Source organism: Vanessa cardui, chromosome 26 (assembly GCF_905220365.1).
Source record: "Vanessa cardui chromosome 26, ilVanCard2.1, whole genome shotgun sequence".
Lineage (NCBI taxonomy): Eukaryota > Metazoa > Arthropoda > Insecta > Lepidoptera > Nymphalidae > Vanessa > Vanessa cardui.
In genome coordinates this window covers 2,615,991-2,630,985 of record NC_061148.1, presented here as the reverse complement: position 1 = coordinate 2,630,985, position 14,995 = coordinate 2,615,991, and positions in this window count along the sequence as shown.

The following is a 14,995-nucleotide window of genomic DNA, read 5'->3' as shown; positions in this document are numbered from 1 at the left end:
CAATTTATAGATTTCTCGAAATAAAGCCGCAGGTTCAGCTCTCTTTATACTTAATAAACAATTTTATTGAACAGTAGAATTACAAGAATTGTAGAGCCTTAACTTAAAAATAAATAAAAATCAAAACACTTATTAAAAGTAAGCTTGTGTGGTAATTTTCATTTGTAACCAAAAATATCTTTATAAGCAAGCACTAAAAACTTATTCCGCCATATTGGTTTAAAGTGACGTCACTATATCTTTTGACTTATCTTTCCTTACATTTGATACCAAAATTGCAGGTGTTTTTCCTTTAGAAGTATTCTAAAAGAACGATTTCGAAACTTAACGTAGATCACGATCGCGAAATGTCTGAAAATGACTCAATTTTCATTGCAGCAAACCATTGGAGAAGCGTGGTGGAATATGATCCATACCTTCTCGAAGGGAGAAGATGCCTTAACCTAGCAGTGAGAAATTGACAGGCTGCTGTTGATATGCGACATTGAATATAATGATTATAAAATAACACGATACCCGCATCAACAGTCCATTGTGGTATATCGATGTCAACACTTATATGAAGTCATTTCTTACAGAATAACACTACTGATTACAAAATCTTTATCGAAACTAACGAATCAAAAACTTCTATACCAATATTATAAATGTGAAAGTAACTCTGTCTGAATATCTGACTGTCGCTCACAACCAAACTAATGAACCGAATTTGTTGAAATTTGTTATGAAAGAAACTTAAACTCCAAGGAAGGACATACGCTATTTTTTTTTTGCTTAACACGTGACAACCAACCCCTAAAACGCGAGCGAAGACGCGTGCGACAAATAGTATTATATAATGAGAGAATCTTTCCACATCGTTTTGTCTCTCTTTATCATCAGTAAGATTACATTAGAAAGGAGACAAAGTATAACAAGAATTACGTTTATTTACATGAGTGCTATAGCTTTTTTTAATTTGTAATATTAAGTTTAAGTACAAAAGAATACAAAATCCTTTTGTAGTGGATTTTAATCTAGTCCTAATTAATATTACTACAAAGGTTGTCTGGGAGAGATGTTTTATTGAGATAAATCTTTGTACTTTAATTTGTAATTAGATAACAATACATGGTCACTATGGCAACAGCATGATGCAAAAGCATATGATTTCTTTGTATCGTTACATAGGATAAAACAAAGTTGCTTATCGCTGTCTGTCCCCATGTATGCTTAGATTTTTAAAATTACAAAACAGATTTTGATGCGGTTTTTTAGAAGATAGATTGATTCAAGGGGAAGGTTTATTATATGTAAAATATAGCAAAGAAACACTGATAATTTTAGAGGTTACAGAAATTATGTCGTAAGTATACATTTTTTTACGCTTCTATCTACTAACTATATATGTATATTTAGAATCATGATTGCACCCGTGTGAAGCCGGGGTAGTCGCTAGTTATTGTAGATATCATCAAAATGTCCTAAATCCGGTTAAAGAGGACCAAGTTTTTTAATTGCTTCATTAATACCAATAGTCTCGACGGTAATGTTATTGTTAAATTGAGGAAAATGTGTATGTTTATATATGTATTTTACCACATTTTTTCAATTCAACAAACAATAGATTAAAAAAAACGTTATCGGTTTGTGTTAAAAAACCATGACACACCAAGGTCTATGGGTGTCAATGACCACTTACTATCATGGTGACCGATTTGACCGTCTGTTTAAAAAAGAAATGTATGTACTTAATCGGCTACACAATCAACTAGAGCATTGAACACAATAATATATATTATTTATTATATTAATTAAAAAAGATTTAATTTAAAACCAAAAATGTCACACTTTTTGGTTTTATAATAGTAAAGTAAAGTAACAGCTTGTAAATTTCCTACTGCTGAGATAAGGCCTCCTCTTCCATTAAGGAGAGGGTTTGGAACATATCCCACCATGCTGTTCCAATGCGTTTCCAGTTGGTGGAATGCACATGTGGCAGAATTTCGATGAAATTAGACACATGCAGGATTACTCACGATGTTTTCCTCCACCGCCGAGCACGATATGAATTATAAACACAATCAAGCACATATATATAGTGGTGCTTGCATGGGTTTGAACCCGCAATCATCGGTTAAAATGCACGCGTTCTAACCACTGGGCCATCTCAGCTTTATAAGGCGACAGATAATTCTGAACTCAATAGTACAGCGAATCGGTGATAAATATTTACCATCATCGCATATGAAAGATTCAGTATAGCCTGTCTGGATTTTAACCTTTGACCTTGACCTTTGGTTACAACGTTCTATCCACCCACTGAGCCATCTCGTTCGACGTTTTATGTCATACCATAGAACGTAGTTTAATGTATACGTAATACGTATAGTACGACATAACTTAGATGTAGCATCGGCAAAATACGTAAAACCGATCACATCCGAATTAAGTACGCTCTCCCAAATTATCAATATTTATTTGTTATGTGATTGATGTGATTATGATCTTTACACAAACGTAATAACTCGAATATCTTAAGTCTGGGTGTTTGAGGTAATGTCGATATTTCTAATTTTCCATAACACAAGTGCTTTAGCTACTTACATTGGCATCAGATTAATGTATTTAGTTTCAAGATTAGTATCTCATTGAAGTTGTGAGGAATGGTTAAAATTTCTTAATGTCTATAGGCGATGATGACCTCCTACCACTAATGCTATACCTGAGTATATATACCATTCTCTGCTCCGCCTAACAAATTAAAAAACAATTTTTAGTCAGATGTGGGACTTTACATTCAGTTTTAACTTTTTAATATGCCTGGACAAGCCTTCATAAGATAAGGATTCAGAGTAATGTATGTGATGTTGTCCAATATTTATTTATTTATTAAAACTGACGCGAGAAATTATAGCGCCGAATTGCGTCTAATGGCGCGATAGGGAGCTTTTTCTATGGGTTTAATAAATCGAATGGCGCGATACTTAGCTATTTCAATGGGTTGTGTAAATCGATAGTAATCGCTGTTATTGATGTTGCCGATGCTAAATCTAAGTTGTGTCGTACTATACGCGCATTTATCAGATTATTAGCTTCAAGTTCGTATCAGACATTTGCTTTTGACCGGCGGCGACCTTTGTCTTTAAACGACTTTAGTTCCACAATGAGTTACAGAGTTAGTAGGTATTACGTTTAGACAAATGTATGTACAGTCGGGGTAAGAAAATGTTCGTCACCTTAAGATCTGTTTTCGTGTGCTCAGTATGAGCGATCTGCTTTACCGATCGAGAATGATATATTGCGTCGCAATGATTTGATGTTTAAGTTCGAAAGTACTTATTACCTTTTGAATCTAAACATAAAATCATTTCATCATTTTTCACTTCGAGTTGTTTCATTTTGAGTTTAAGTTTTAAGTTTAAGACTTTATAAAGGAATGAATTTGAAAACTGACGAAAGTTTTCTTAATCTGACTGTCCAAATAGATTGTAAGTATTACAAGATCGTTTAATGTTTGTTAATGCTCGATATAAGAAATTGTTGGAGAACTTTTTAATTGTTGATTTAGTAGGCAGACTGGCAAATAGGTCCCCTGATGATAAGTCACAAACACCCACAGATATTGTTACTACAATCTTTTATATGAATTAACAGCGTTAGCCGATTTTTGTGCCAATAATTATGGGACGATAGCTGCATATAAAAATCTGTAATATAGTGTTATATATTATATTAAATCTTCTCAAATCTGTCTGTCCATTGGTTTTAACATAATAGTATTCGCATAGTACGATTCATATCAGACGCACCTCATCGTATCGCGGCGCAGTGTATTTTATGTGTTAAAGAAAATTAAGCCTTGTACCACATTTTAAAAGTCTATTTTCGCTTACAACACAATCGGTTTCAATCGCGTTCCCTGCAAATTTATACATTAAGCATAGTCTACTATTGAAGCATAGTCTATTTTGATTCCGAAGAGATTAAGTAAAATAAAAAAAAATCAACAACAACAACAGCCTGTAAATTTCCCACTGCTGGGTTAAGGCCTCCTCCCCGTTTGAAGAGAAGTTTTGGAACATATTCCAACACGCTGCTCCAATGCGGGTTGGTGGAATACACATGTGGCAGGATTGCGTTGAAATGAGACACATGCATGTTTCATCAAGATGTTTTCCTTCACTGTCGAGCACGAGATGAATTATAAATACAAATAAAACACATAAATATTCAGTGTTGCTTGCCTGGGTTTGAACCCCGAATCATCGGTTCACGCACGCGTTCTAACCACTGAGCCATCTCGCCTAAAAACAATTCGTACGATTTAAATCATGGATGATGTACTACACAATGTTCATTTAAAATATTACTTATACAGAAAAACAGCCTCAAAGCTTATAGAACTAACGTCAGTGCTAAACACAGAACCCATTTTTTTTTTGTTACAAAAGCCCACGCAACGATGGAAATCTGAAAGTTATAATACCCGCCATATTGCAAGCGGAAACGGAAATCATTGTTTGTTGAAACTTGAAACAGAGCCTTTGTAGGTTTCACGTACGGTCTACATGTGCGCGTAAATACGCAATATGTTGATACGGATATTTAAACGAGAATAAAACATTACATATATATGTATATAGATGTCGGAACGGAACGGAACAGGTGGATTTGGTGGTTGATACGACATTTGGAAAACCATTTGAGCCAAATGGGTTTGCAAGTCACTTTCGCGTTCGAGACGCTTGTCAAATAATTAAATTGAATTTTTAGTTTAATGGCTTTTAGTTTAGTTGTGCCGGCAGGGCACATATTATTTCGCCAATGTCACGTAGGATGGAGAAGACACGAATGAGATTGATCGGTACGGTTGAGACACTAAACTCAATTGAATTTTAAAGTCAAGAATAGTAGTTTGTCAAATAATAACGGCTCGCGTTGCCATGACACTTAGAACTCCATTCTAGGTGACTTAAAAACAAATAAGCCATCAAATATTATATTTAAGATTACTCTATTAAAATGAATACAAACGAATTAAGCGCGCGCCGTTATATATATGTCACCGTAAAATTGTAAATACCCTTAGATAATAATCTACTTCGTGAGATTGTGAACTGTCGAAATATTGTGAGCCGTAACAGTACCGATAGATTACAATTTAATGAAGTCGATTTCAGTTTTAATTATAAAAATTCTAACCTAACCTAATCGATATATTATGAACTATCGAAATGTTATATTTTAAGTTAAATAAACTTTCACAATCTTTCAAAAGATTTTAATCTTTTATTTAAAATAAATGCATATAGGGTTATACATGATTACACCTTAATCTTTTTAAAAACGAATTAATCGAAGTGCAAGTTACTCTTTTGAGTGCCAAATATTACCAAATAAATTGTCATAGCGGTAAATTTAGAAAAAATTATATCGTATGAAACGAAACGTGTTTAAATTTATATTTGTAGTTATAGTAAGTACTAGCCCCGGCTACGCACGGGTGCAATGATATGAAATCACAGTAGAAACGTTTAAAATTATCATTTTTTCTTTACTAAATTGTCCATGTATTATACGTAAAACCCTTCTTCTCGAATCACTCTATCTATTAAAAAACCGCAGCAAAATAGATTTAAAGATTTAAGGATACATGGGGATATAGGGACAGAGAAAGCGACGTTGTTTATATATTATGATGCTCATAGCAAATAAATGCATACAAATTTATAAGAAGTTGTATTTAATTATATGTTTTCTGTACCTTAATAATATTCGAGAGAACTAAGAATTTTCCACTTGGGTTTTCTATTCTTTACATTTTTAAGTATTTTCAAGTTTGAGTCCCTAATTAATGAAAAAAGGCGTAAGAGCGGTCTGGTTCCTCCGACTATTTTAACTGTTTAAAAAAGGACCGTAATTAAAACATCCTTATTATATCATAATTAAAAAAAATATGACGGAAACTAATTCAAGGAATTGAAATTCGTATGAATGGTGAGTACCTTGAGGCTCTTCTGTTTCAATACGTGCTGCGAAGGAGTCATCAAGTGGCAGGCTTTATTTTCGCCTCTAGTGATGTGAGGTTATCGTGCTCTAAACATTGCGTGAGCCATGTCTAACATTTGATAGGTATCTTAAGTTGGCTGGTTTAGTACACTACACAACAACAACAACAACAGCCTGTAAATTCCCACTGCTCGGCTAAAGGCCTCCTCTCCCTTTGAGGAGAAGGTTTGGAACATATTCCACCACGCTGTTCCAATGCGGGTACACTACACAGAATCAACGAAATAGAAACTAAGATAAGGTTGTCAGAAAGCTTTATTTGGAGTTCAATAGACAGTCTGAATATTTAAGATAGTCAAGTAGTTTTTTTATATACATCTCCTAATATATAAGGTTTTTTTTTAAATTATTGAAGACTTATGACTTTTGTAAAATGATTTATAGCAATGTTATTGATTTTCAAAAAAGGAATAACCTTGATAATAATGTTGTCTTAGATTTTCGCGATTATTACACATTGAAATAAAACTAGTTTTAACGGATTTAAATCGCGTATATTAATTATTTTTATTTTTACGGGTTGTCTACCCGTGACCACGAACGCTGTAAAGTGCTCGAACGTCGGGATGATAAAAATAATTAATATACGCGATTTAAATCCGTCAAAACTAGTTTTATTTCAACCTTGATAATATGTTTTGTTTGTTCTATTAATTTAAATATATCGACAAAACAAATCGGTCCATTTGACAGCACTACGTCATCGTCATCGACTAGTCTAGTGCTTCGCTTCGTCGCCTCACCCATGAATACTGGAGCGCTCTTTTGTAAAGTCCATCCCCCTCTCATTGTACCAATACGAGCGAGACGGAAACACACAAGTATTAGAGAGGGATTCTTTCGAATGCCGATTGCATATTAATGCACGGTTGATTGGTGACAGATTAAAAAGGGAAGAAAATGGAACGTAAAGACTGAGCTGAATCGGTCTGGGATGGTAACGACGTCTTTTCAATACCCCGAAGACTGAATGACTGTTTCAAACTTGTATTTTATCGCGATCTGTCATCTGACTCTTAGGAAAATAGACGAAGCTGAAAGAAATCCCACTGAAACTTGGAATAAGAGGACTTGCTTTAATAACTTATTATTGTAGATTTTCCAATTGACATTTCCCTGATTTGCAATATTGTGGACTTCTATTTAATCTGTTATCGTTTAGATTTTATACGATACCGGCGATACATTGTCTTCGCGTGTATTGGCGCGCTTTTTACACGGCCTTTTGTTCGGTATGTTAGTGTTACCAGTTTTTGTCCGGATTGATGGGCCATTGTGTTGCCGGTCGCAAAAATCCAGTGCCGAATAATTGATAAGACTGAGGTTTTTTTGTTTCGATTTCGATTCGTTAGCGGATTAGAACGTTTTTCGAACGCATTGTGCCTACTATGTTTTCGAAGTTTTGTTGAACGCCAAAGCTATGGATGACTCGAATAGTTTTAGGTCTTTTGTTTGATGAACTATTTTTAGTGGAGTTTCGAGGCTTTTTCGCAAGTTATCGTAAACGAACAATGGGTTTGTGATTTCTTTTTTTCTATTTGCATAACATAGATTCGGAGCTAACGCAAATTCGAATTTCGAAAGGTTACAAAAAGAGGTTTATTAAGGTGTAAATTCAATGGAGAGTCTATTGGAAATCGCCACAGAGAAATATTAATAGGCATAAATTAAAAAAAAATACTCAATTATAATTTTGAAGTGAAACTATCAAATACTCGTATTGTTTCCAAACATTCATCATTTGGATTGTGTTTTTATTATTGCAATGTATTGATTAGTAAACATGCATAATTGACATTTTAATACAACGATAATTAACTATAAGTCTTGTAGTTGAGTAGTAATTTAGGTTTAATAAATAAATAAATATGAGACAACATCACATACATTACTCTGATCCCAATGTAAGTAGCTGAAGCACTTGTGCTATGGAAATCAGAAGTAACGACGGTACCACAAACAACCAGACCCAAGACAACATAGAAAACTAATGGTAATCTCGACTCGGCCAGGAATCGATCCCGGGACCTCGGAGTGGCGTACCCATGAAAACCGGTGTACACACCACTCGACCATGGAGGTCGTCGAGGTCGTTAATAGCATTTAGTTTTAAAAAATAATTAAATGTTTTATATACCGTGAAGACCGTTGATCTCTAAAATATAGATATTTATTTATTTAATTCATAACGAAATGTTTTATTTCCTTCTCTCTTGAAAGAAGTACATAAGTTTATTCCCTTTTTTGCTGGAGCTTTGTGCTTTCTGGAAAGGTACACGTGATTGTTTTGTTCTGGTTGGAAGAATGATTGAAACTGCAAACAAGGGATAGTGCATGCTAATTCCCAAGGTTGGCTTTATCTTTGAAATGGATAATTCAGTGTCAATAATTGACTGACGACCTCCGTGGTCGAGTGGTGTGTACACCGGTTTTCATGGGTACGCCACTCCGAGGTCCCGGGTTCGATTCCCGGCCGATTCAACGTAGATTATCATTAGTTTTCTATGTTGTCTTGGGTCTGGGTGTTTGTGGTACCGTCGTTACTTATGATTTTCCATAACACAAGTGCTTTAGCTACTTACATTGGGATCAGAGTAATCTATGCGATTTTGTCTCATATTTATTTACTATATTTATAATAATTATGCGCAGCGGTGACCACGTACCATCATATTCTAAATTTGTAAATTAAATGTCTGCTATTAGTGTTTCTTTATCATCGTTATCACTATCATCTATAACAATAAAAGGTATATAGTTTAAATTGAATGTCAAACCTTCATCTATAATATCGAACAGATTTATTATGGAAATGTTAAATAATATTTTCCGTCGTATATTCCATGAAGACAAACATAAAATTGTTATGCGTAGAATGATGTAGTGATCAAAATCCTATTATTCGATGTCCCGGGAGAAATATACATAATGTGCCAGCTATCTGATCTCGTCCCATCTCATCTTATTACTATTTTGGTATTTTATTTGATCAAGCTTGTTTCTCATGTATATTGTATCCTGTGTTTTGTGTTGTGTTTTAATTCCTTCTACAAACAAAACAACAACAGCCTGTAAATGTTCCACTGCTGGGCTAAGGCCACATCTTTGAGGAGAAGGTTTGGAACATATTCCAACACGCTGTTCCAATGTGGGTTGGAGGAATTTCTATGTAATTAGACACATGCAGGTTTCTTTACTATGTTTTCCTTCAACGCCGATCACGAGATGAATTATAAACACAAACTAAGTTCATGAATATTCAGTGGTGATTGTCTGGGTTTGAACCCGCAACTATCGGTTAAGATGCACGCGTTCTAACCACTGGACCATCTCGGCTCATTCCTTATACATATAGGGAGAACTCTGAGCGTGGTTGAAATTCTTGTCGTTTATATCGCTAGGAGATTTTTTGCTTTCTGTTCGAATAGAATTTTAAAGCTTATCATTTCTAAGATTTCGAAAATTCCACTGGCATAAATGATGCTAGAAATATCCATGGATGATTGTAGTCACTTGATAATTGATGATAATTTATTTGCGTATACACTAATTTCAAAAAAGATCATCACTAGGTCTATAACGCGTTTCTATTTATCATTTATTCAAATTGACGATCTCCCTGGTCGAGTACACACCGGCTTTCATGGGTACGCCACTCCAAGATCCCGAGTACGATTCCCAGCCGAGTCGATGTTGATTATCATTAGTTTTCTATGTTGTCTTGGGTCTGGGTGTTTCTGATACCGTCGTTACTTCTGATTTTCCATAACACAAGTGCTTTAGCTGCTCACATCGGGATCAGAATAATGTATGTGATGTTGTCTCATATTTATTTATTAAATTGATGGTACTAATGAGATATCCAATAAGAATTCTCTTCCCGCTCTCCATTGTACAAGCACGTCTGGGTAAACACCATACACTACCAACAATATTTTGTATTGTTGGGCACTATTGACACATAGGACATAACACCTTAGTTCCCAAAGTTGATAGTGTATTGAAGATGTGACGATTGCCAATATTTATGGGTAGCCGTTACCACTTACCATCTACCTATGGCCATACATGTTTTCCTACTTCGTACAATTTTTTTTTTAATTCAGGTAGACTGTAATTATTGAATATATTTTAGTTCAAATATCACCTTATCGATCTTTGCTTATATTCATTTGCTTGGTTGTTATTGTAATTATTAATATATATTTACCCACAATAATCTTATGAAGATTTGGTAACTTTAAAATCAGATTTTGGACTCTTCAAAATCAAAATAAACTTTATTTAAGTGGGCTTTTATAAGCACTTTTGAATCGTAATTTAACAATTAAGTGAAGCTACCACCGGTTCGCAAAGTAGATTCTACCGAGAAGAACCGTCAAGAAACACAGTAGTTAATCTTTTAAAAAATACAATCTTTAAAAATATTAGTTAAATACAATTATATATTTATGCAATGTAGTCTGGAAGACAACAGGTATTAATTCCAAGCTTTTTTATCATCTACAAAATCTTGTATCGAATTATATGCCTTTTTTACCAATGTATTTTTTTATAAACGATTTGAATTTACTTTTAATCGTTTCATTATTGCTATTCAAGAAATGAACGAGACAATATCGTGTAATAAATGCCGTAAAGCTACTAAACATAATAATATATAAAGATTACCTAAATCTTCCATAAAATTCGAATAACCGTTTTCTACCCCATTTTTCCATCGGAGGAGCGTCTGCGCGATATTTAGGTCGGCACGTGACCAGAATCTTCTACCCTTATTGTTTATAATGGGATATAAGTGAAATAGCGTACCTGTATTGTACTTCTATATAAAACTGTCCAAGATCTTTGTACGCTATTATTTTATTTCATGTAACAAGCTACCCGTGCTACAGACGGGTTCAGTATGAAATATATATGTATAGAAAATATAAGTTTTAATCCGTCTAAAATCTGACGACCTCCGTGGTCGAGTGGTGTGTACACCGGTTTTCATGGGTACGCCACCTGAGGTCCCGCGTTCGATCCCCGGCCGAGACGATGTAGATCATCAGTAATTTTCTACGTTGTCTTGGGTCTGGGTGTTTGTGGTACCGTCGTTACTTCTGATTGTCCATAACACAAATGCTTCTGCTACTTACATTGGGATCAGGGTAATGTATGTGATGTTGTCTCATATTTAAAAAAAATCCCGTTGCGTAGTTGAAAACTCATTTTGTTTTATATTATGTGATTTACGAGCGACCCGCCGCGGATTCGCACGGGTGCAATACTGATACTAAATAATTAAATATACTATTTTGAAGACTTCTTTAAGGTTTACTGAACCGAATTTGATGAAATTTGCTATGAAGCAACCTTGAACTCTAAGGAATAACATAGGCTATTTTTTAGGCCTAAGGCGAGCGAAGATGCAGGCGTCAACTTTGTTATGGTAATAAATATAATATACTTTTAGAGGTGACTTGAATTTTATTAATTTTAAATTTCAGTTATATTTCAAAGCCGTAATATATCTCGCATACAATTTAAACACATACAGTTTTTCATTTCAGTCGCGTTACAAAGAAAATTGCTCTATAAATGCTCTTTTCATATTTTAAAACGAGTCACAAACAATTACATGATTTAAATATAACAGGATCGTAATGATGAAAGCATTATTACACTAAGTGTTGATAATTGCACACACTCGTGTAATACGCCCTGCGACTCCGACTTACAGATACTGTACAACGCACGAAGGAGTTTTGTGTAAAAAGGTTGTGCTTTGTTTATTAAACTAAGAGCTTCTCGCGGTTTTCTTCTGTAACTGTGCTTGCTATGACTGGGAGTAGTTATCTTATATGTTTTATCTTTCTTTATTTACGGTCAGGGTAAGAAAGGTTTCGTCACCCTAAGATTTATTTTCGTGTGCTTAGAATAATCGATAATCTGCTTTACTGATAGAGAATGACATATTGCGTCGCAATGATTTGATATTTAGACTCAAAAGGTACTAACAGTTGAATACTGACAAGGGTTTTTTTACTCTTTCAATCGAGAGAACGCGTGTATCATAATCAATGATTACGTATTTACTTATAATACTAAAACCTAGCCAAGCTTACACTACCAAACCGCTGAACCGAATTTGATGAAATTTGGTATGAAGGAAACTTGAATTCAAAGAAAGGACACTTTTTTGCCTAACACATGACAACGCGAGCGAAGCCACTGGCGACTACTAGTAGGTATCAATCGGTGTCCAAACCTAATCAAAAACAAATATGTATATCAATAGGTCATTGTGTATTTAAATATGTAAAGAAAATTAAGATCTAATGGGGCTCTATCGCATCTGCAAGAAAATTAGGCCTAATCAGATACAATTAATAAAAATTAAAAAAATAAATAAACAAAAATTGTTTTATATCCAACTCACCGAAGCCAGCGCTAGTCCTCGTTCATTGTAAACACGCGCGCGCGTGTGTGTGTGTGTGTGTTTGTTTGTTCGTTTGTGTATTTGTTTTATGCTATTGATTGGCGTACAACGGCGCTGTCAGAAACATTAACCATTCCTTTCATCGCCAATGCGTCACCAACCTTGGAAACCAAGATGTTTTTTTCCTTGTGCCTGTAGTTACACGGGCTCAGCCTTCAAACAGGAACACAGTAATACCAAGTACTGTTGTTTTGGTGGTAGAATATCTATGAGTGGATAGTACCTACATAGACGGGCTTGCACATAGCCCAGCCACCAAGTAAGCAAAATAAGTGTATGTTTTTTTTATGTATGATCCGTCACAACCGTGCGTGCTCCGTAAAAAATGACATATTTCTTGAAGTCGAGGATCCTAAATCATAACGAGCTACTTATGTCAGGAGATATTCTGAGACATGCTTATTCGCCAGCTCGTTGCGTGATGAAATATACTCCAAACCCTTCCCAACTTGAGATGGAAAATGTATTTTTTTTTTAATTAATGTCTTGTACTGCCAATGTTAAGAGGAGTAAAAATAAAGTAATCTTTGATTTACATATTCATCGCGATTTGCTAATAGCTGTATTACATTATGTGAGTCGAGATGCCTAAGTTGTTAGAACGCCTGCATCTTAACCGATGATTACGAGTTAAAACCCAGTCTTGCAAACTTTACTTATGCCTACTTTGCAACTCTACGAAAATTTTAAATTCAATTGTTTCCTGAATTCATATCGATTCGATTAGGGATTATTATTATATAATCAGATATTGACGAATGATGAAAATTCAAGGTCATTGTTGTATATACATCTTCACGTATCCTATCCTGTATTACAATATGTGAGCCAAGATGGTCAAGTGGTTAGAACGCCTGCATCTTAACCGATGATTACGAGTTCAAACCCAGTCTTGCAAACTTTACTTATGTCTACTTTGCATCTCTACGAAAATTGAAAATTCAATTGTTTCCTGAATTAATATCGAATATTATGGATTATTATAACATAATTAGATATTGACGAATGATGAAAATTCAAGGTCATTGTTGTATTGTATATATATTGTTTTATCTTCACGTATCCCGTCATTGAAATTGACTATACGTTGCGTTTTTGTGAATAAAGGTTTTCGTATTCGATATTGTCCCGACGAATAATGTTATAAATTACATCGTCACCTGCTTATCCGCTTATGATAAAATACTTGAATAAACGAGTTACTTTTTTATGGTCTACCGTCCATATGCAATAGCGCTGTATCAAATATTAACCATCATAATAACTTTACATCGCTAATGAGTCAGTAACCTTGGGAACTAAGATGTTAAGTCCCCAGTGCCTGTATTTACACTGGCTGGCACAAACACAATGATTCTGAATACTGCTGTATGGCGTTAGAATATCTGTGGGTGGTACCTACCCAGATGGACTAACACGAAGTTCTACCACAAAATCTTCTTAAGTTATCTCAAGTTTATTTTTTTTATGGTATAGGTTGGAGGACGAGCATATGGGCCACCTGATGGTAAGTGGTCACCATCACCCATAACTATGCCTTACATCGTCAATGTGCCACCAACCTTGGGAACTAAGATGTTATGTCCCTTGTGCCTGTAGTTACACTGGCTTCAAACCGGAACACAACAATACTGAGGACTGTTACTTGGCGGTAGAATAACTAATGAGTGGGTGGTACCTAGACGGTCTTACACGAAGCTCTACCATAAAATCTTCTGAAGTTATCTCAAGTTTAATTAAATAATTCACCCTATAAACTATATATTTTCAATTTAACGAACGAAAGCACTTTGTAGATTAAATAAACTGTCTTTGAATAACATAACGAAGAATTATTACGCACGTCGGGCGAGTGGAATTCAATTACATGACTAATTGCAAAGTTTTCTGAATACTATGTGTGTAATTAAGAAATATTACGTATTTTTATGTTTTAGTAAGGAGTATATAAAACCTGTTTTGCCTTTATTGCCTTTTATTAGGTTTGTAAACGATTGTCAAATACCCTTCGAGCGTCTACTCTCTTCATAGTACAATTAAAAAAAAAATTTAATTTCGGCGCCATTTTGTTTTTTCTTTTTTTAAATGTTTTCATTTTTTTTTTAAACATATACAAAGAAGAACGTCCTTCTCTTATGTTTTATCGGTTTTTATAACAGCTTTATTTAATACAGATTTAATAGAGTATACTAGAGATATTGTAATAATTTTGTTAAGTTATTTATTCATAAATATCGATACTTTTCTTTTGAGCATCTATCAAGTGAGTACCACAAAAATCTAATCAAATCAAAGTCCTTTATTCAATATGGAAGCGCTACACTTACTTATTGATAGTCAAATTAAACATTACCATATAAAAAAAAAGTTTACACGTGATATACACAACCTTTTTAACACTCCTTCGTAATAATAATGCAAGGTACTATATAAATTCATCATTTTAAAATATTTTTAATC